Consider the following 24,379-nt stretch of genomic DNA (forward strand, 5'->3'; position numbering starts at 1 on the left):
TCACTGCCCACGGCAATAGTTTCATCCCGGAAGACTTGCAGAAACCAGGCAATGCGGCCTCGCCTACGGGGGAGTCACTATCAGTGATACTTATCTTGAAACAGCAGCTCTTCATGTAGGACAGAAAAGCAACTTGAGTTACAACAAAGCCAATATGTCTGTGACCCACTTTTCTGTAGTATTTTCAGACCCTGAAATCTTATTCCCTGTCTGGGTTTACTGGTTTCCCTGGTTGCATTTCATCGTCTATTTTCTTCTGCAGCATAAAGAAGGACTTTGTGCAGGGTGATTGCTGCTCACAGCAGGCAGTGATGAGCACAGTAAGTGTGAACCTTCTAAAAGGCGGTCCTGACTCCATCCCTCCACCCTTGTGTCCAAAGTTACACCCTTTTTGTCTGGATTGCTGACAATGTTGCCCATCTTGTGCCATGTTAGATGATGGGTAATCGAACATGGATGTAACTGGTAACAACATGCATGCACATGTGTAAACAATATAGAGCTCTGCTGCCTTATATTATAAATACACGTCTCAAAATTCAAACGGAGATGCCAATGCAGATTCTGGTCATAACACGTAAATGGAACTTTACTCAATGCCCTGTAGGCATCGCAGCCACCCTCTGACAGGAAAAATGGCCAGTTCAGCTGGTGACCTCTAAGAGCATGTTACACTGCCACCACTACTCACTGTACGTAGCCAGGGACACAGAAAGTAGTCTTTGCCCCACCAACAGTGTGCTTTTAGTGTCCGTCTACATCCCCCGAGCCAGGCTCTGGGTCTTCGGGTCAATTTTGGGCCTAGTCATGCAGTGCGCACAAAGTATCTTCTGCCTGCTGAGGCCAAAATAAAATCAGGATACCAGAGTCACTTGCAGTTCCGTCTCTCAAGGCAAGGGTGCACGGGCTTTGGCCGAGGTGGGGGAAAGGGTGACCAAGCAGGGCTCAGCCAGTCTATATTGTTGTCTTCCCCTAAAACAATTGGCCTCTGATATTTACATTTATTTATTTTAGCCTTCATTTGTAAAGCCACAGTATACTGCAGCAGAACTTTGAGCTGGATGAGGGTCCTACCAATTGGGGCAGAGTGGGAGTAATTGTAATATAATATACACATATAAAATGAAGAGAAAATGCAAGTTAAACTATTCTGTATGAAGTGGTCAATTGCTTAGTGTTATAATTTCTGATGTCTTCGTCTCAAACTGGAGGGTCGCTAATTTGAATCCTACTTGGTGCACTAGGGAATAGTGAATTGTATATTTACAGTGCTAGGACGTCCCTGCCTGTGTGAGACAGCACTTTGAATAGGAAAGCCAATAGTTTAAAGAAAGAATTACATAAGTTATAAAATACGCTACACAAATTATAGGATGGGCTGTAGAGAGTATAAGATCAGTTGCGCATAATTTGCAAAAAGAGAGAACGTGTAAATGCTTACTGTGCTATCAGATGTTACATTTTTAGTATCTGCAATCATACTGTAGCTAGTGTTAACCTTTTTTTTGGTTTCCATAAAAATACTGCATTCCAGAAGTACTGGTAACACCCTCAGAGTAATCTTTAAAAGAATTACTCTTTGTCACCGGGAACCTCCAGGTTTGTCACACCCTAGAGTGGTCTGCTCCATTGCCCGCACTCATCTAGTGCAGCTCAGTGATGCCAGCACAACTGGAACAGCCTGGCAGGGCGCACACATCTCAGGTATAAAAGTCCTGCTTGTTTGGTGCTGGGTGACAGGAGCTGTCAGGCAGCAAGGATCCCAAAGTGAGTGTCCACATGCCAGTTTGTGGATCGTGTTGGTAACCCAACTCACCCATATCAGCATACTACTATTCTTTGCCGCCACCACACGAGCAAACTGACCCATGAGTTATAAATTAGCCATGGCGGCTCCGGGCCATTGCTTACATTGATGGCCCCACCCAGGTCTCTGGCCCTCTGGACAGCTATCTAAACAGAGGACATGCCCTTTTGAGAAGCTGGTAACCCCAGTGCTTCTTTGAACAGTTCTTTTATCGTGGCGCTCCATTTTAAGAAACCCACTCTCACCCCAATGGCCTTCTCAACATGCTGTGATGTTTGGGTGACCATTGGTTCCGCGAAGTCCTGAAGCGTGCATAAAGCACAAGCCCGAAACCCATCGACCTATATGTTCCAGGATCAACACCTAACGAGAGGAACAAATGCAGAATTCAAATGTTTTGATAGGCCAATGTCATAGTCACAGTTTGATGCACTGTAGTTGTTCACAAGCCCGTATGTGCCCGTCCGCGCCCAGACGGGCCCAGGGGCCATGAACTATGGCAAAATCACCAACTATTCCTCTAAGGCACTAAGATCACTAGCGCAATCATGCCCCCCCTTAGAGTGACCCTGTTGTTTACAATCGCATTTTGGCTAACGGTATCCTTCAAACTCAGACGGGCCATGTCACCTTACCTTCCCCCATTACCCACAACCCCCCTATCACTGATCCTATAATACTTAACCAAATCGCCCTACATATCCTTTATCTCAACACTCGCTCCCTGGTCAAACACCACCTTGACATTTTTCTGTTGCTTACCTCGGAAATATCCGATGTCCTTTTGGTCACTGAAACCTGGTTAGCCCAGGACTCTACGCCAGACATCTTAGCGGCACTCCCCTCAGATTATTATATCCTGTCTGTCAATCGGCACTTAGGGAAGACGGGTGGCGGTGTTGCCGCCATTATATATAAAAACCATAAGTTCATCACCATGACCTCCCTTGATCTCCCGGAGGTAGAGAATATTGTTATCCAACTTGACGCTAACACTGGATTTCTAGTTCTAGTGCTTATTTATCGACCCCCCCCAGACAATGCCGACCTTCCCTCTCTCCCTTAGTGAACAAATGGCCAACATTGTTATGAACCATGCTAAGGTTCTACCTATTGGCGACTTGAACTACTGGTTCAACAATGCCCTTGGCGGGCCACATGCCACAGAACTTTCTAAACTGCTTTCTAACCTGAACATGGTCCAGCACTTATCCTCCCCTACCCACGAAAAGGGACATACCTTGGACCAAATCTGGTCCTATAACCTTATACTGTTGGTGCCCATAATCTCACCATGTATATGGTAAGATCATTACTTGATAAAATTGACAGCCACTAGCAACCGTAAGATCAAGACCCCCACAGTGGCGGGAGGTATGATAAGAAAGTGGAGAACCCTCGATAAATTGGAATTTGTTAATACTTTGGCTAGATCATTACCTATTTTTAACCCTGATGTCAATTCCATGGAAGAGAACATCTCCGATTGGCTATTGTCAGCAAGCAATGTACATGTTCCACCTACTAAATTTTCTCGTGCTCGCCACTCAGACACCCATAAATGGATTACCACCGAACTAAAAAATAAAAAACTCGAGTTCCGTCAAAAAGAGAGAAAATGGAGGCTAAGGTAATCCATAGAAGACAAATTGCAGTTCTCGCTAGCTCGTAGAGAGTATAAAAAAGCCATACTGGAAAACAAAGCGGCCTACTTCTCAGCTAGAGTATTAAATGCCCACAACAAACCTAAGGAGATCTTCACGATTGTGAACGACCTGTGTAATGACGAGAGAATATTGCCCAGCCAGGCACTCACTCTAGAGCTATGTAACTCCTTGAATAATTTCTTCTTGGACAAAATTTCCATCATCAAAGCCAGCATCCCCACCGCCGTCAGTACCCAACCGCTGGACGATATGTCCAGTAACTTATCCACCATGGACCATCTCCCAGTCATATGTCCCAATATATTATCAAACCTAATGACCCGTGTTAAATCTGGGTCTCATAATGACTGTTGCCCCCCTTATGTCTTTACCTCACAGTGTACTTCCCTTCCTCAATGAGTCTCTCGCACAGGGCAAGGTACCCAGCGCCTTCAAGAACGCTACGGAAGTCCCTCTTTTAAAAAAAACAGGGGCTGACCCCTTGAATCCCTCTAATTATCATCCTATATCCCTTCTCCCCTATCTGGCCAAGATCTTGGAGGCCCACGTGGCCAGGTGCCTCTCCAATTTTATAGAGCAATCAGAATACTTAGAGCCAAACCAAGCTGGCTTTCGGCCCCCTCACTCAACTGAGTCAGTAATCCTCTCGGTACTGGACACTCGGAGAGCAAATGCGGACAGGGGTGTGCCCCAGGCTTTGGTGCTCCTGGATCTGTCGGCCGCGTTCGACACACAAGGGTCTGCATACAACTGGATTACATCTTTTCTTGCAGGCATAACTCAAGCAGTACTTGGAGCTTTCACTGCCCCCAAGTCTGCTACCACATGCGGGGTCCCACAGGGCTCATCCCTGTCCCCACTATTGTTCAATCTTTACCTAAGGCCCCTGATTCACTCATTAAAAAATTGAAAGATAACCATTTTCAATTGCCGACAACCTTCAGCTCGCCTTCCCTCTGGATTACTCGGACTCTGCCGTTGAATTTCAAACTATTATGCTCCACATTCAGCGCTGGATGGATCTTAACCACTTGAACTCAACCCGGGCAAGACGGAATTAGTGTTGCCTGGGAAGAGCGAGATCATCTGGGGCCCGCACTACTGGCCAACCGAACTAGGATCCCCCTACTCCTTCTCCTCTGTGAAAAGCCTAGGGGTCACCATCAATGCAGATCTCTTGCTTAGAGGACAACTGGGAGCAGTGGTCTCCACCAGCTTTTTCCAACTGCGTAAAATTAGCAAGATCGCCCATCTGCTGACCCACTCAGCCCTCATGCATGTTGTGATAGCTCTGGTTCTCTCGCGTCTTGATTTCTCAAATTCTATTTACCTCGGCCTGCCTTTGTTTTTACTCAAACGCCTACAAATAGTACAGAACCAGGCTGCAAGATTAATCTACAAATAGCCTAAATGGCAATCTGCCAGACCCGGGCTGCTATAACTTCGCTGGCTACCGATGGCCCAGCGTGCAGCTTTTAAGACAGGGTGCTTAGCCTTTAAGGCCTTGTACTGCAAGAGCCCTAAATTCATCAGCTGCATGATCGTAAACCATGTTCCTCGTCGAAGCTCACGGTCAGCTCCTCTTTACCTACTAAGCTAAGAGGAAAAGGGTTGTGAGTGTACGCAAAGGTAGCCATTCTATACTTTGTAAACGCTCTAGGAAGCAAGGGTTAAGGGCCACGGGTGTAACATTAGATAATGGTCAGAGCCCTGAGCGTCTGGTTGGATTGGGAGAGTCTCCGCCTCAAGAAAGGGGACTCGATACTAACATCAAGCCATCTGCTATCCAAGTCCCAGCTTGCTTGGACCAAGTCATTGATGCGCTTAATCGTTCCCTGACACCGCTCATAGACCAAATCAAGAGGGTGGAGGCCAGAGTAAATAGTCTTGAGCAGTCAACCCTTGACAACTTTTTTTACTCAAGACATTGATTAAACACCAGAACAGGAATAGCGAGGACCCCATATCTGGCAGGTTGGGAAAAGGAGCAGCAACTGTTGCTGCTCCGGTACAGGTTCCAGTTCCGCCAAAAGCGGCTTCCCCAATAGCACCAAGTACGGCCCCAACTCCCACTACCACTGCCCCACTCATGCCCAAATCAGGTCCTATTACCACTGCCCCACCTATGTCCAAATCAGGTCCTGCCCTACACTCTATTCCAACTCAAGGGAACCCCACTAAGGTCGATAAAGTACATAAGATAGTAATGCAACCGAAGGCCCCAGCGAGCGGGTGTAACTTTAAACCTAAGCAAATACCCCCAAACAGTGCCAAGACTAAGGGAGATGGGGCAGCTTTGCCAGCTAAATCTGCCAAAAGCCATCTGGCTTTTTATAACAACAAGGGACCCCAATTAGTCTGCTCGGGACCTCGGGGAACAATTTTCTAAAACAACAGTGGTCCCATGCAAGGATAAAATGCAGTATCAATAAATATAGACGCGAATCCAATCTATATTTTAGAGTGACATGTCGAGCCGGACAGAGGTCATTCAAGTTTACTCAATAAACAAGTATCCAACATATAACAAGAATACCTTCCACAATGCCCCTGTGAGGTACACAAGCCTGTGCCCAACACTTGCGGGGTAAGTACAGGTGAAGAAGTGGTAGTGAAAGTTTAAAGGCAAAACAACGTTTTTCTGCTTACACATTCATTGCACAGAAAATATCAAGTTGCACCATTACATTAATTTAACAATCAAATATGTTTGTATAAGGTGCATGAGCAAGTCGACGGCGTTTCGGTTCCCTTAAAGAATAAATGGAACCATCATCAGGACAAAAACAAAATTGGACCCATGCGAGTCGATGCTCAGTGTGGTCCGGTACAGCAAGCCTCGAATGAAGGGCTGCCAGGGTCCGTGTTACTCAGTCGCAACCGGACGGCGCCAGGGTAAGCCTGAATCGGCGTTCATGGAGGTATTCCCTGGCACGCCAGGGAATACCTCCATGAACGCCAGGGAATACCTCCATGAACGCCGATTCAGGCTTACCCTGGCGCCGTCCGGTTGCGACTGAGTAACACGGACCCTGGCAGCCCTTCATTCGAGGCTTGCTGTACCGGACCACACTGAGCATCGACTCGCATGGGTCCAATTTTGTACTGCCTCGGCAATTTGAGGTTTAGTGCTATAAGGCAAATAATTTGTTTTTGTCCTGATGATGGTTCCATTTATTCTTTAAGGGAACCGAAACGCCGTCGACTTGCTCATGCACCTTATACAAACATATTTGATTGTTAAATTAATGTAATGGTGCAACTTGATATTTTCTGTGCAATGAATGTGTAAGCAGAAAAACGTTGTTTTGCCTTTAAACTTTCACTACCACTTCTTCACCTGTACTTACCCCGCAAGTGTTGGGCACAGGCTTGTGTACCTCACAGGGGCATTGTGGAAGGTATTCTTGTTATATGTTGGATACTTGTTTATTGAGTAAACTTGAATGACCTCTGTCCGGCTGGACATGTCACTCTAAAATATAGATTGGATTCGCGTCTATATTTATTGATACTGCATTTTATCCTTGCATGGGACCACTGTTGTTTTAGAAAAAAAAAAAAAAAAAAAGCCATCTGGCAGCACCTGTCTTAGCTGCACCCGCCTTGAAGAAATTCCCTGGCAGACCTTATGCTGACCACCCCCCGGACTGCCATCCTTATGTCGTTGTGCTGGTCAAGGTCCCACCCTTGAAAGATAATCAATCAGAAACTCACCAAGCTCTAAAAAAATTAAAGCCTTCACTGGCTAAAAGTAAACAAACCACTCCCTGCGGGCGTAGATGGACTAATCCTTGGCGTCCGCAGGGTGGCCTGGGTTGGTCGGGTCAAGGAGCAGCTGGAGGGAGACTGCGTTATTATCAACTTCCAGGACAATAGAGTAGCCAGATCGATTTGTATCCAAGACCAAACGGTGGGAGGCCCTGGAGTTAGCGCAGTGGACCTGACCTATTTTTACCCGCGGCCTGCTAACCACACCATTTTCAGGCCTATTATGGGGGAAATGAGCAATGGTCATAGTGGTGGAATAAGTAGTTTGTCTGGGCCCCCTTTCTACCCCCAAACCGGGTGGTCGGGGCAAAATTGTGGCCCTAGGAGCCACTGACTCGAAGCAACGGGAGGACTGGAAAGGGGGGAACTGGGCGAGCTCTCACACGGTACTGTAATGCCACCTGTTTCTTCCTCCCCCAATAAATCCCAAACCACATCATCGGTTACTCTGGACCCTCTGGGGGACCTAGTTTCTATTAGTGTTGGGCGATTACTGCCATGCTCAGATAGGGTGACTCCATGTCAAGAGATAGTTTCCCTACGCGCTCCAGCTGTGAAGGACCAAGTTTTGAAGGTCTTCAGCTGGAACGTTGCTGGAATAGCCAGAAAACTGGCAATGCCTGACTGGAACGCATTAGTGGAAGAGTATTCCATATGCATTTTTCAGGAGACATGGAGTAGGGAGCCAGTACATAGGGTGGGGTATTCTGCCTATGCCATCCCAGCTGTTTGCCCAGATTCGGGCAGAGGGCGACCTTCGGGGGGTCTTCTTATCTGGGTAGCTTCAACCCTAAATTGCACGGTAGTGGAAACTAAGACCAATACCCCAGACTTGCTTAATATTACACTGAAGGATGCCAGGGGTTGTGTTGTTCTGAACATATTTAATGTCTACACCAGAGGCACTAAGGGGGGGAGGCAGTCTCCCACAATTGCATTGTTGGAGGATTTGTTAGGGGCAACTCCATACAAATCCTGCACTCTGATTGCAGGTGATGTTAACTGCACGTTCGAGCCTTTGGGCTCGGACGTTACCCAGGATCAGGATGAGGAGGATGGTAGGAGGGGGATACCAGTCCTAGAACTTCCCCCGATTAAAAAGTGGTCTGAGGTGGCAGTACAGCTAAATGCCCTTAGTATAGAATATGGCCTGGGGGCTTTAAATGGAAGGACTAGCTCGGACAAGGGGGGTGCTCACACATACAATAGGCCCAACCACACATCAAGAATTGATTACATCTTGCTTGATGTGTGTTTATGGAGCTCAGTGAGGGATATGGTAATAGTGCCCTCAGTCGAAAGCGACCACAATTTGTTGTCTCTCACTCTAGCCCCCTGGTGGTCTGTTAGCAGTGGGGGTTCTATACTTAGCCCCACAGTTGACCTTGGTGAGTCGGAGGTATCTCTTTGCGGTAGGCGCTTGAAGTGGTCAAAACTTCTCTTGTCTGCCGGAAAACTTGAGGCTGTGTCCCAACTTTTGGCCCTAGCCCAACATAACCTAGCCATAGTTGAAGGAGGCCTGGGGGAGGTATGTGAAGTATTTTGCGACCTAACTGGGGCCTTGACAAATCTGTTCACTGTGCACCAGAGACATACTGGGGTGAAAGAAAGGGCTAATAAAAGAGATGGATGGTATACTCACAACTGTAGGGAGGCGAAAAAAAACCTGGTTGAGGCAGTAAAAGCAAAATCTCAAGTCAGGACAAGGGAGGCTAGGAAGGTCTACTCCAAGGCTATCCAGATAGCAAAGAAGGAATGGGAGGAGAAATTCTGGGCGGACTTGTTGGCTGCTAGCAAAGGTAAAGATGCCAGGGAGTTTTGGAAATTGATAGGCTCCCGTAGAAGACCCGATGACACTCTGAGGACCTGTACTATTCCACCCCAGAGCTGGTTCCATCATTTCGGGGCCTTATACTCAGCGATAGAAGGGCCCCTAAACGAGCCAGCTGTATTCCCTTTTCTGATGGAATCTAGCACCCTTACCCTATTTACACCACGGGAGGTTGAGAATGCCATCAAGACCGTGGTCCCATTGAAAGCTGCTGGCCCGGATGGGCTCCCAGGAGATCTACTGCGGGCCTACCCATTTGACTGGGGCCTTATGATCTCGGCCCTCTTGAATGCAATCTTGGAGGGCGGCCCGATCCCAGAGTCGTGGAGAGGGGCAGTGGTAGTCCCCATCTACAAAAAGGGTAGTAGAGACATTCCAGGAAACTATAGGCCAATAAGCCTGATTGACTCTACACAAAAAGTAGCCGGAAAAGTGATCCTGGGGAGAATCCTACAGTGGGTGGACGAGAACCAAGTCCTATCGGACTTCCAGGCAGGCTTTCGCTCAGGAACAGGTACAATTGAGCAGGTCTTTCGGTTAACGCTTCTGCACTGGAAGGTCGTGGAACTGGGCAAGGGCAGTCTTTACCTGGCTTTCATCGACTTGAAGACTGCCTTTGACCTAGTTCCCAGGGAGGAACTTTGGAGGGTTCTCCATGGTCTGGGCTTGCCTTTTCCTCCTCACCAAACTCCACACGAATAACTTTGCCCAGGTCTGCTGGGGGAGAAATGGGGAGACAACATACAGAATTCCGGTTTGTAGGGGTGTCAGACAGGGCTGCGTGTTAGCTCCCACACTTTTTTCCCTATATGTAAATGGTGTGGTGGAGCATCTGCTTCAGGAACCTGTGGACGCACCCTGCCTGGGGGGCGAGCGGATTCCAACATTGTTGTTAGCGGACGACACTCTCCTCATTTCTAAGACCCCACAGGGGCTCCAGAAGTTGTTGACCCGTTTTCAGGACTTTTGTGTAACTAGAGGGTTGGTGATAAACGTAGAAAAAACGAAATATTTGATACTACGCCCACCAAGGAAACTGGGTCGTCCTCCCACCTTGAACTCGGCCCCTCTGGAGAAAGTATCTGAATTTGATTATCTGGGTCTACGCCTGAATGACAAGATGAACTGGTCTTCCCACATTGACAAGATGGTTCTTTGCCACAAAAGGGTAGGGGGTGCCTTACTAAAGGAATATCATACATCTTCCAGATCCTCAGTGGCGCCCGCAGTTGAGATCTACAAGGCAAGGGGGGTCACTTCTGCCTTGTATGGCGCGGAGCTATGGGGCAGTTGTAATTTGGATTCCCTATCCAAGTCCGAAAATAAGCTCCTAAAGGACCTCCTAGCTCTCCCCTCGAGCACCCCGACAGTTCCGGTGCTTTTGGATTTGGGCTGCAGAAGCATCAAAGATCAGGCCCGTCTTCGCCCATTGCTCTTATGGTCCCGCATATGGAGGGTCCCGGAACTAAAATCTTATGCCAAGGGCCTATCTGAAGTAATGAACATGGGGGGCTGGAATAAGATCAAGTGGCTGAGGGACACAAAAAAAACTTTTGGGGGAATTGGGCCTGGGACACTGTTGGTCTACAAAATCTGCTCCCCCAAAGGCAGTCCTTAAAAAACTATATTGGGACTGAGTTTTTTGCAAACAAAGTGGGAGCCCTAATCACTGCAATTCGACTGCAGCGTTCCTCAGAATAAAGGATGTGGCATTATATGAACCTTTCATGGACTTTATCACTATGCCATTGGATAGGGCCCTTTACTTTAAGTTTAGAGTTGGCACTCTCCCGCTAGGAGCAACTGTATCAAAGTGGAAGTCCCATGCTCATTTATCCCCCTTCTGTGCATGCTGCCCAGCCAGGCCTGAGACGGTGGCTCATGTACTTTTTGAGTGTCCAGATTATATTTATCCAAGGAGATACTGGTTGAAACCCCTCTTCAAACGTTTGGGAACACGCATGCATTCGGTGGCTCTCCGAATTTTACTGACTGATACCTCCCCTCTCATAGTCTGTGGTGTCTCTAAATTTTTAAAACGTTGCTGGTTGATCCGTTGCAAGAGATTGTCTGTATCGGTTTAATTCCTTTTTAGCTAATTTATTTTAGGGGATCCCTACAAATTTTATCTTCTTAAAATGTATGACATACTTGCACTTTTTGTAATGTTGTTTTTATAATGTATGTTATGCTTGTAAGATATCTCTGCATATCGAATAAAGCTTTCAACCAACTTTACCTACTAACTACCCTGGCTACCAAACTCGAATATCAGGGAGGGTGTCGGTTCTCCTACCTAATTCTGGAACTCTTTACCACTGGCAATCAGGAGCTGCGACAACCTCTTGGGGTTCAGAAAGGCTCTTAAGACCTGGTTGTTTGAGCAAGCCAACGCATAGTCTGAACTGCGGCGACACTCCCCAAGATTAGCGCCATGAAACCTCCTGGTGACTGTGCGCTTCAGAAGTTTCTGTTAACATAACATAACATAACATTAGCAGGTCTTTTGTAATTCGGCGCTCCTACGTGGAGACGGTTTTTATGTGGTCACTATTGATAAGGGTTTATTGTTCTCCATTGTGGTTACACTGTCTAACTTGATACTTCTGCTTTTCCTTAACCTTTGTGTTGCTCTAAAAGTACCAGTAACCTTTATAAGAAAAGGTTGGTAAGCTTTATAACGTTGTCTATCAGTTGTCACTTTGTCCCCATCTTGTAAAATATTCAAGCCAAACTTGAAATAAGTACATTTGTTGTGAGAATAGCTATTGTTGCCGGTTATTTCTTTTATTGCAGCACAACAATGCCTCTATTCTAAATCTAACATTGATTATTCAAATAGTATTGATTTCATTCCAGAGTATCTTTTGCACCATTAAGGCGATAGATAATACGTTGACCTCATATTTGAGTTGGATCAGTTTATCCTATTAGAGTCCTGTCCTTCGTCGTAGTTTTCTAGTGAGAAGCCCAGGCTCTAGAGGGTCATACCGGCTCTCCCCCTCCCTTTGCTTCAACAGTGTTTGACTTTAGAGATGCTGATATGGAGTGCGGAGACCTGCAGTTAAGCAGCTCTGAACGAGTGAATTAAATCCATGCTGGTGGTTTGTGCTGGGATTGAGCCTTTTATGTTTATTTCTTCCATCCAGCCTCCTTCGAGGTGAATACATTGTCAGATCAGAGGACAGAGGCATAGAAAGAGTAGGATTTGCCTACTACTAAACAGTTTGGGCCAGATGTAGGTAATACAGATTTACCGATTCTAAAATACCGAATTTTACCGATTCGGTATTTTAAAATCGGTAAATGGGATGTAGGTATTCATTCGGTAAGTATTACAGAATCGGTAATATTCGGTAAATACTAAATCGATATTTACCGATTCTGTAATTCCCATTCATTCCTATTGGTCTGGAGGCCCATACGAATGAATGGGAATTACCGAATCGTTAAATACCGATTCGGTAAAAGAGGGAACACATTGAAGGGTGGCAAGGTGTCACTTTGACACCCTGTTGCACCCCTGAATAGTGTATGGGTGCACATGTGGCACACATACATGCCCTAAAGCCATGTATGTCTGCCACATGGCACTGTAATAATTTGCAAAAAATTGCTTTTTTTGGGGTTTTCGATATTTACCACCAACTTGTAGTTGGTGGTAAATAACGAATACTAAATTGGGAAAAGCACTCATTTGAGTGCTCCCTACATTTAGGATTCGGTAATTTACCGAATCACTATTTAAGAATTTGGTAATTTACCGATTCCTTAAATTACCGATTCGGTAAATTATCGAATCCTTAAATTAGGCCCCTACATCTGAAAAGCCTGATTCCGGTCGGTAACAGCCGAAATTCGGTAATTTCGGCCGTTACCGACCGGAATTAGGCTTCCTACATCTGGCCCTTTAAGTCTGATAAACGCAGAACTACTTTTTCCAAAGGTTATTACTTGGCCATGTTACATTCTGGCGAATAGTCCATGAGAGTGGGCGCTGTGTATCCCCACCCCACCAAAGGGCAATGTCTATGTGGTATTCACATTTTCATGTCATCAGTAGGCTAAGGGTAAGATTTATTCACCACTCACCCAACTGCACCAGGAATGTATCTGCTGGGAACACTCCTGGCAACGCATCAACAACACTCCTGGCAATGTTCTTTTCTTCCACTCTCATGAGATGGTTTTACAAGGCAACTCTGAGCTCACTGAGTGTGGAGCTTCCTCGAATCTCAGAGACAGGCCGTTCCAAAGACGGTAACAGAGAAGGTTGAAAGATCTGAGTCTTGATGCTGGCAGATAGACTGGTAATCCCTGAGGGGGTGTAGTTGGTCTATGTGTTGCCACGGCTGTCCAGAGAGTGTAAAAAAATGTCAGCAATTTGTGGCGGGCCCTCTTTTGGGTGAGAACCACCCAGCTTCATGCAATACGGACTTGAGGGTTTGTGCCTGCGCAGGATGAGTTACATTCTTATAGCAAATTGGAGGACCTTGTCCAAAGGGGATTGATGTTACCAAGGTTTAACATCTTCATTTACGACAGAGAAAGTTCATGTACCTCAAGGTGCTTGAAAAGCTTTCTGCACTCTGCTGGTGCAGGCAGGATGTTTATTCTCTAGTTGGTATTTGCCAGGGGATGTTCAGATACAGTGGTTGAAATAAACCTTGGAGCAGCACTTGTAGCGTTGCCTCTTGGAGTCTTCTAGTATGTACTGGATGCAGTAGAACTGTCTTAATGTTCTACCGAGCCCAGAAAATCCAGACTCTCCTTCATCTCAGAGCTCCAGCTCTGTGGCTATGGAGCAAGCGAATGGAGACTGGAGTCAATCCACTGACGATATATATCAGTGGCTGCATCTAAATCTGCAGTAATCTCAGGCATAGATTGAATGAGCTGTGCCATCAATAGTTATGGGGTCATTTTATGCCAGGAGCATCAATAGGACCCCAGCGGCTGAGGATGAAGGGGAACATCCTTTTCGACGCGGATGTTACCCTGCGCGTCCTTTACAACGCGTCCTTTACAACGCAAGTCGTAACCACGACTTGCGCTGGAGTGCGCTAGAGGATAAAGAATAGTATATTTACTATTCCAACACCTTCCCTAGTATCCACGGGGACTGGTGTTAGAATAGTAAATTATACTATTCACTATCCGCGCCCCCAACGCAAGTCGTTGTAACGACTTCCGTTGTAAAAGACGCGTTGTAAAAGAACGCGTTGTGACGGTACGCGTTGTACCGTCATACATCCGAGGATGAACAGTGAGAACATCTGCTTCCAAATTCAGTTGAAGCATAACTGCACGATGGTCTGACCAGAGAAGTGGACGTGAAGTAGTGACTTGAAGAGAGGGATTATCTCAGAAAATACCATCTAATAAGTGGCCGGCTGAGTGTGTCAGAGCCGTCACTAACGGGGTGAGACCGAGACTTGCCCCAGGGTCTGAGAGATCGATCCTATCTTTATCCGCAGAATTTTCAAGATGAAAATTGAAGTCACAGAGTAGACTGAAATCGAGGGATTGGGTTTAATGTCCTAGAGCTGATTGTTACTATTTAAGTCCTAGGGTCTGGGGGTTGGTAAATAAAGTACCCCATTTAAGGAGTAATGCTTAGAAAGAGGAATTTTATATGCAAGTGCTTCATAATCAGATGCGGCCGGTAATGTCTCAAAGGAGGCATTGAGGTTGTCCCTGTAAATGATTGCTAACCCACCGCCCCTTTCCCCAAATTATCATGCCTGAAATTGGAAAAACCGGAGGTGTCGGAACAATTAGATCTGTGTCGGATGAAGCATATGCTCAGGTCTCAGTTATGAAAACAAAATCCAGTGCACAAGCTTCTAGAAAGTCCGCAAAATAGGATGCACTCTCTGTTAGAGACCATGCATTAATAAACATGATCTCTCTCTAAGGAGTGGAGAAACTGAAGACATGCGGTGCAGGAGAGATAAGTGCAACAATCCTGGAGGTGCTCAGAGTGAGCTTACAATCTGGGCAACTATTCTCGGCTATAGTATCAGGCGGAATCAAAGTAGGGCCTAAACAAGTCTTACCTAAAGGTTTAAAAGTGAGCAGCTCATCCCATGAATAGGGGATATGAATAGCCGGATTGGGGTGATACCAACAGGAGGACCGGTGATTAACATAGTCTGAACATGAACGGGCATAGACGAGCTTGCCTTACGCGCAACTTCTGCAAGCTGTAGCTCTCTCTTTGTAGCACAACATCCGGGGGTGTGCTGCAGAGGCATGTACGAAACCATAGTACTACTCAGCACAATATTAGCAAGTTTAAAAGATAATGGGAGGGCAAAGTATAAACCAAATTAGGCTACAGCGATCCCTGCGACCTTCCCATGCTCCCTGGTGAAGTATCAGCTACTAGTAACAGAGATAAAGAAAAGAAATGTAAAATGCTAACAACACATAAAACAAAGTCATAACAATCCACCATTCCAGTGTGGCGGCAGGGGAGCCAGACACCTCCCAAAACGACATCCCTGTATAATACAGGGAAACCAAAAATCAGCACAAGGCCCTGCTGACAGAAGTCCCTGCCTGGAAGGACGATCTGCAGAGGGCACAGTTGACAGAAAATGTGCCTAGAAGGAAGATCTGCACAAGGCACAGCTGAGAGAAGTCCTGCCTGGAAGGAAGATCTGCACAAGGCACAGCTGACAGAAGCCCCTATATCGAAGGAAGATCTGCACAAGGCGCAGCCGACAGAAGCCCCTATATCGAAGGAAGATCTGCACAAGGCGCAGCTGACAGAAGCCCCCATATCGAAGGAAGATCTGCACAAGGCGCAGCTGACAGAAGCCCCTATATCGAAGGAAGATCTGCACAAGGCACAGCTGACAGAAGCCCCTGCCTGGAAGGAAGATCTGCACAAGGCACCGCTGACAGAAGCTGCAGCCTGAAAAGAAGATCTGCACAAGGTGCAGCTGACTGAGGTCCTGCCTGGAAGGAAGATCTGCACAAGACACAGCTGACAAAAGTCCGGCCTAGAAGGAAGATCTGCCCAAGGCGCGGCTGACAGAAGTTCTGCCTGGCGGTGACCTCAAAGCAGTGAGAGACCCACAAACCACAAGATCCTTCAAGCCCAGCTAGCCCCACTGGACACAATGTACACCAAAGGCGTGATTTAGATTTCAGCGGATGGTTTATTCCATCACAAATGTGAAGACGTATCCTTCCCGCCCCATTAAAATGCATTACATCCTGTGGCAATTATAATTAGGCAGACAGGATATCTGTCACGTTTTGATTAGTCCTTGGTGTAGGTCGCAGAGTTTTACTCCGTGGAACTCCACGGAGTGCCAGAGAAACTCCGCCGCACTGCGCGGACTTCCGCAAGTGGCAGGTTTGTTGCTCGCACTGATTTCTAGTGCCAGGAGTTTGTCCCGCACTGTAAAATCTGCATAAACGGCACTATGCGTTGCGCCAGAGGGTGCTGCTGCTTTCTGCCGCTCGAATTGACATTCTACTTGATTGGCAGCTTCATCAACGAGAATGTCAGATTTAAACACTTGAGTGGTCGGGACCTGCCGCGACCTCCTGCAATGAGAAATTTCACCTGGCGGTGTAGCGTGTTATTTTTTCTCACCTTACCGTTGGCGAACCGCTTGAGAAAAAAAACTCTGTTCTGCATCAATTCATGGAGTTTTTTGGATAACTTTGCGAGCTCCGCCGGCAGAGCAGAATTCTTCACCCACCCCTAGTTTTGAGGCAATAATCTGTTTGACAAACTCTAAACTAGGCTCTATGTCTGCAATGAGTGTTGTAGAAGAAGTGAGATCCATGGCCATGTGACTATCAGGCCGTTATCTGACTTCTGATGTACCCCACAGAGTGAGTGTGCAGCCAGAGGGCAGTAGGGGGGCCGAAAGACAGAAAATTGGGTAAACCTTGAATATGAGAAATATGGAAAGGTAGAAATGCTGCATGTAGATTATTGACACCTCCTCCTGCTCTGCCAAATTCCCATCCGGTCAGAAATAGCATCCTGGGGAGAATCTCCGATCAGGGAGACAAGGCAGGAAAGCTCATAGCGTGGCTGGACAAAAAGCAGCAGGTGCAGAAACTGGTGGCGGAGCTTAAGACAGAATCGGGGGCTGTTATTACAGAGCCCCGTGAGGTGGTCAGAGAATTCGAGCGGCACTACCGGAAAGTCTATAGTAGAGGAACTGACCTACCGGAGGAAGACTCCGTTGACTTGCTCACTGACATTCGTCTTCCTACCCTTTTGGAGGCAAAAGGTGCTGCTCTCGAGGCACCACTCACGGTTGAGGAACTGGCTAAAGCTATTCGAGACCTCCATCCGGGGAAAGCCATGGGACCCAATGGGCTGCCTATAGAGCTTTATAAGCTTCACCCAGACGGCCTCAGCCCCTTCTTGAAACAGATGTTCGAGGAGAGCAGGGAAGGGGGCATATTGCCACGAGATCAGCGTATAGTCACCATAGTGGCCATCCCCAAAGATGGTAAGCCGAGAGACTCATGTGCCTCTTACCGGCCGATATCCCTACTGAACGCTGAACCCAAAATCCTAGCAAAGGTATTGGCCAACAGGCTCAAGCCGGTCCTGCCTACGCTGGTCCACCCGGACCAGTCGGGCTTTATGCCACATCGCAATACAGCGCTCGGATGGGAGGACAGGATATTGCTATATGCGGATGACATCCTCCTCTATCTCACCAAACCTCGTAAGTCCCTAATTGTGGCCATGGATATTCTCAACAGTTTTGGCAGGAACTCTGGCTACAGTATTAACTGGAGCAAGTCAGTGATGTATGTCATTCATGGCGACCCCCCGGTGATGCCCCGAAATTGCCCCCTTACGGAGGCCACAGATGGGTTTAAATACCTGGGTATCTTTGTCTCCACAGACGGAGCAACCAGGTATGACAGGAACCTCCTGCCCCCACTACAGCGGTTCAAGAGGGACTCTATCTCTTGGAGGAAGCTCCCACTGTCACTGTTAGGAAGGGCAACGCTCTTTAAGATGATGGCATTGGCGAGATTTTTACACGCCCTGCAAAATCACCCGGATTTGGTCCCGCAATCTTACTTTAAAGCTTGATGAAGGGTTAAAATCACGCTCTATCATCTGATCACCAAAAAGAGCACTTCTTATCTGCCTTGATAGCTAAAATATCACATATGGCCCTACCAGAGAGAACCTGGAAATATGCTTAAAACCCTCAATTTTGCTATGCATGATCAGCAAATTAAATCCCACAAATCCCCTGAATCCTGGGGTTATAGACCCAAGGCAAAGGCCAAAAAGACATGCCTTAGGCTAACAAAATGCACTAGGCCCACAATAATGTTAAACATGCATTTCTGTTGCACTGAAAAACAACGTGGTAAATTGGCCTGACGTGAAGTACAGTAATTTTCCACAGCATCAAGACCAACGCCCACACACACGTACACAAGACCCAGCTGGTGCAGGTTGACACATCTTGGAATTTTCCACTGAAATCTTGTTCTGAAAATTAGCTTGCCGAAATAAGCCGCAACTTCTTGCAATACTAGCAACTGGCGTAAGTTCCGGTCTCACATACATTTTTAGAAATATGTACAGGACAAGATGTTCTTTGTTTATGTTCTGCGGTCAAGCATGGCCAACCAACCGTTAGGACACCTGACGGCCCCCACTGTCCTAGGACAATGCGGTCAAGCCACCTGCATCAGAAAGTACGTCATGACAGTGTCAGTTCTGCGATTTCAGGTATAAAAGATTCACCATCACAATTAGAAGGCAGAACTCTCCAAGCTGACTTTTTGGGTGGTTCTCCGGTCGACCGACTCTCTGATTTGGGACTGCCAAAACCTACTCTACCGGGTGATGCCTTCCTGAATAAGATAGCATTTCAATCTTCTTAATTATCTTAACTTGACAAGTGCTTTTTCATCCATACCCAATTCCTTGCATTATAAGGTGTCATTTTAGTATTAGATCCTCTAGGGTTCTTCTCCCTAGACAGGTGCTTTAAGGCACTAGGCCTGTTAGAAACGTACTCTGTGTAATCCAGCTAAAAATTCAATTGTGCCTTTTAATCTCAGCCTCTGATATTTTATTCTTGCTAGAATACTTAAACCTGCAATGATGTTTCTCTTCAGGAAAGTTGTGTGTAGACAAAGTATTTTCTTGAACAGGATTTAATGCCTCCTTAAAGCCTCCATTTTTACGCTGGAAGTTATATTTTAGTAGATAATCACTTCTGTTCACTTCGCAGCATTTTAGAAACAATTGATATCTTGCATATTTTCTGGCAGAGTGAAGCCAGGCTTTCTTAAAGAGTGTTCTTTAGCAATATGCCTTATTGATATACATGTGTGTGTGAAAATAAACGTGCCACTCCAACTTGAAAAGTCGTCATTTCACCTTCTTGTTCCTTCTTTACCAGTGCCTGATTGAGACGGTTCTTCAGATCACAGTTGAACGTGACCACACCCGTAAAGGGGCTCGAAAGGGCCTCTAGTTTCCCTCTCTCAAGCTATTGACACCGCGCTGAGGGAACTTCTCTGGTCCGGTGCGCCCCGCATCTCCCTGCACAAACTCACACTGGGCTGGTTCGACGGAGGCATAGCGCTCCCGGACATACGTAAATACTACTGGGCCGCACACTTATCGGCTATTAATAAGGCTACATACTGTGATGAATATGACCTAGGGTATGGAATGGACAAGTGGCTCTTGCCGGCCGGTAACTTGGAAGCAGCCCTATACTCTAAACCGGGCAGGTACCGGCTAACTGGCCCAACCAAACATTCAGGTCAAATCTGGCACGCAGTTCAACGTAACCTGGGGTGGGCCGATACCCTAACTCTGGCCACCCCGCTCTGGGTTTCACAGCGACTGGGCACCCTGAACCGAACTAAAGGTTTCCATAAATGGGACCTAATCGGGATCTCCCACATCGGAGATCTCTGGGGTCCGAGGGGTTTGTGTCATTTGCCTCCCTCCAACACACAAACGAGCTTGCACAGACCGAATATTTTAGATACCTGCAGGTCAGGCACTCCCTACAATCCAACATCCCACCAGGAACCATGCCCCCGGATGCGTCTCCCATGGAAGATAGACTGCTTGATGGCCACCTGCCTGAGCACGCCATTTCACTTACATATAAAAAGATTGTCAATAACTCCCCTGACACACTGCAACCCCTTAAAGAGAAGTGGGAAGCGGAAGGGTTAGAAATAGATGAGGAGGAGTGGAGGACGGCTCTAGCATCCCCTAGAGAGGTGGCCATTTCGGGACCCGCTGAAGCTAGGAGCGTGGAAAATGGACATGGACTGGTGCATGCTCCAGGAGAAGACAGTCTATGTAGCCAGGGGATGTCCCCGTAACTGGTCTGGAATATGGTCTGCATGGAATTAGTGCTTGGGCCATATATGTGAGCCCTCCCACAGTTCCCCAATCGACGAGCCGCTCGCATTATAAAATGTTTTAATACTGCACTGCGATTACAATTGTGAAATGTAACTGCCGAAAAGCCCTGAAACCTGACGATATATGATATGTGTTGAAATGCTTAAATGTGACAATCACCACTGTTTTCTGTTTTTCTAAAATAAAAATATATAAAAAAAAAAAAAAGAAATAGCATCCTGGGCCCTAAACGGACAACGGCATGCCAGCTGCTATGTAATGGTGGAAAAGGGGGGATAAAGAGTAATATGCACACATCTGCTGCGGGGTATGTCAGGTAAATTATCGGTTCTGATGGATTCTCTATAAGTACTAAATGACTGATATCGTTGAATATTAAATTATATGAATCAACTTTTGTTTACCTTATCTGCGCTTATAATGTAAAGGATGGGCTTTACAGTGAACTCCTCGCTCTGTTTGACACAAAAGCCCCGGAAGGAGCTGCATCTTACAGAGCTTTATCTGCTTTAGGAAGAACTAAAGACTTGCTTTTTAAAGTTGTCTTTCAGGGCCAGAACCGGCTGGGTGCTGTAAGCTGCACTAGTTTCAGGGAGATGGACAGATGTTATGGCGATAGGAAACCCGACTCAACCCACAATAATGTTCCAATCTTCCAAGTACAAAGAAACCAGAAATGCTTGAACCAAGGGAACTGTTGAAAGTGTCAAAGGTGACTTATGAACAGCAAGGTATAGACAGGAGTTGGCATTTGAGATGATCTTAAGTGAATAGGAAAGGAACGAGAAGAAGTGTGTGAATGGAGTTACTTTTGCTGTATACTTCATGAAAAGTTACTGGAAATTTTGCAGCCCAGCCTGATCCATCTCTTTTTTGAAACTCTATTGTTGTTTAAATGAAATCTTGACCATATGCGTCTCTCTTAAGATATACTTCTAGCACTTGGGTGCTCCTTGAGCGCCCTTACTTTGCTAAGTTACTCTGTGAACACTGATAAATCACCTCCTTTTCAGACCTTAATAAGATGTCACCTGATCAACAGAACTTTTAGTTAAATATATGTGTACGATGAAATATTCCTTGCTAAGTTTCAAAGGCGGTAAAGAAGAAGGGGTAGATTTACGAAGATTTTGAGCTGTTTGCATCACAAAAGTGGCACAAAAGAACACAAATTGTTTTTTTCTAATTTACTTTCCAGAGCTTAACTTGTTTAGCACTGGAAATAACATAAAAGTAATGTGAAGCAGCGCATAGCATTGCTTTGCATTACTTCACACCATTGGGACCTGCCAAGGGGGGTGCATGGGTGTTCCTGTGCAACCACCCATGGTTTCTCACGCTAAATCCAATTTACCAAATACAGTAGATTGGGTTTAGCGTGAGAAAACTGCACCCTTTTAAACTAGGCGCAAGGAAAGAGAAATGCTATAATTTTTCCTTCCTTTTCTGACTTTGATTGCGTGCTGCACTGTGTAACAATCATACAATGTGAGAAAAGCTTTCCCTCATGTCTAGGCATAGTATTTTGTGCAGGAAGGGTGTCCTTCCTGTACAAACCTATGCTGGACTCACACACACCCTAGCGCTCTGGTGCTAAGGTGTGTGCATAGCGCAGGGCTGCTGTAATCAGTGCCAGAGCAAGGGAAAGGGAAGGAGAGAACCATATCTTTGAAAATATGGTGCTCTCCTGCTCCCTCCCTGTCACGCAATGCAGCCTTTGTGTGGGGGGGGGGATGGGGCTACGCTGCATTGCGTGGAGATTTGGTAAATCTCCCCCGAAATGTCTTTTACAACCAGTTAAACATTGTGAATTCTCATTCCATTATGTTTCAATTCAGTAATTATAAATATCTTTACATTCAACAGAAAACAAGCCTTGAATGTATGAAATGACCATCAATAATGAAGCGAATGCTGTAAATCTTCAATAATAGCAGAAATAATGAGCTACAGTATTCAGGAAAACATCAGCGCAGTCGGCGACAGAGGAACCTGCACACAAATTGACAGATCCCGGATGACGCATCAAGGGCAGTTCAGTGATTGCAAGAGGCTGGGCTGTGCACCTCCACAACAAGGCAACAACAATAACAAACCGCCTCCTGTATAAACAAGTGTCCAATACCAGCTTTGATCATGGGATTGGTATGATGTGATTACCGCAGTGCTCTGTTTTCTAATATAATGACAAGCCATCATTTAGTACTCTAGGTGAATTGTAAACTCTTTCTGGGTAACTCACAACAGCCAGAAAAAAGCACAACAGAGCAGAGCTGGACAACTGACGGGTAAAGGAAAGAGGAGTTCTATCTACAATACAACAGACTGTCCAAATTTGCACCGGCCAGAAGGAAGACACATCTTTACCCGCAAGCGTGTATAGCCATAATGCAATCTAAAAGCACAATTGCCTACAAAGACACCGTCTACGTATTAGGAGTGTGGCAAATATTTGGTGGCTATTGCATTTTATTGTTAAAGCAGAAATCAAACATGCAAAATACTGCTCACATAAAAGTGTGTGAGAAAAACACGAGTGCTTTATCAGCCATGTTGGCCCATCAGGAAATACAGTCATGGGATGTAGACAAATATATACCCGACCCAAAGACACTAACTAAGCAAGAAGAATCATACGTATGCAGCAAGAGCTTTAGTTTGTCATCACTACTCAAGCTTCATCAGCACACGTACACAGGACAAATACCATTCAAGTGCAGTGAATGTGTAAATAGCTCTAGTCAGTTATCAAGCCTTCAAAGTCATCAGCAAACTCACACAGGAGAAAAACCATTCAAGTGCAATGAATGTGTAAAGAGCTTTAGTCAGTTATCACACCTACGAAGCCACCAGCGAACACACAGAGGAGAAAAGCCATACCATTGCAGTGAATGTGTGAAGAGCTTTAGTCCACTATCAGAGCTACAAAGACATCAGCGAACACACACAGGGGAAAAGCTATTCAAGTGCAGTGAATGTGCAAAGTGCTTTAGTCAATTATCAGTGCTAAAAAGTCATCAGCGAACACACACGGGGGACAAACCCTATCATTGTAGTGAATGTGACAGTAGTTTTAGTTACTCTTCAGCATTAAGGTAACATCAGCAAACTCACACAGGAGAAAAACCATTTAAGTGTAATGAATGTGTCAAGAGCTTTAGTCAATTATAAGGACTGCAAATACATCAGCGAACAAACACAGGGGAAAAAACCATTCAACTGCAGTGAATGTGGGAAGAGCTTTAGTCACTTTACAAACCTCCAAACACATCAGCGAACACACACAGGGGAAAAACCCTATCATTGTGGTGAATGTGACAGTAGTTTTAGTTACTCTTCGGCATTAAGGTATCATCAGCGAACTCACACAGGAGAAAAACCATTCAAGTGCAATGAATGTGGGAAGAGCTTTAGTCGATTATCAGTTCTACAAAGTCATCAGCGAACACACACGGGGGAAAAACCCTATAATTGTTGTGAATGTGACAATAGTTTTAGTTACTCTCAAGTGCAGTGAATGTGTAAAGAACTTTAGTCAGTTATCACACCTACGAAGACGCCAGCGAACACACAGAGGAGAAAAGCCATACCATTGCAGTGAATGTGTGAAGAGCTTTAGTCAACTATCAGAGCTACAAAGACATCAGCGAACACTCACGGGGGAAAAGCCATTCAAGTGCAGTAAAAATGGGAAGAGCTTTAGTCAATTATCAGAACTACAAATTCATCAGCGAAAAAACACAGGGAAATGCCATTCAAGTGCACTGAATGTGCAAAGTCCTTTAGTGAGTTATCAAGCCTTCAACGTCATCAGCGAACATACACGGGTGAAAAGCCATTCAAGTGCAGTGAATGCGCAAAGTGCTTTAGTCACTTATTAAGCCTTAAAAGTC

General features: G+C 46.0%; 1 pseudogene; it reads left to right on the forward strand.

Moving 5' to 3' along the window:
- Positions 1 to 22,727: 22,727 nt before the first annotated feature.
- Positions 22,728 to 24,149, forward strand: LOC144805458 (uncharacterized; annotated as a pseudogene).
- The last annotated feature ends 230 nt before the right edge of the window (positions 24,150 to 24,379 follow it).

The sequence above is a fragment of the Lissotriton helveticus genome, assembly GCF_964261635.1.
Source record: "Lissotriton helveticus chromosome 1_1 unlocalized genomic scaffold, aLisHel1.1 SUPER_1_unloc_10, whole genome shotgun sequence".
Classification (NCBI taxonomy): Eukaryota; Metazoa; Chordata; class Amphibia; order Caudata; family Salamandridae; genus Lissotriton; species Lissotriton helveticus.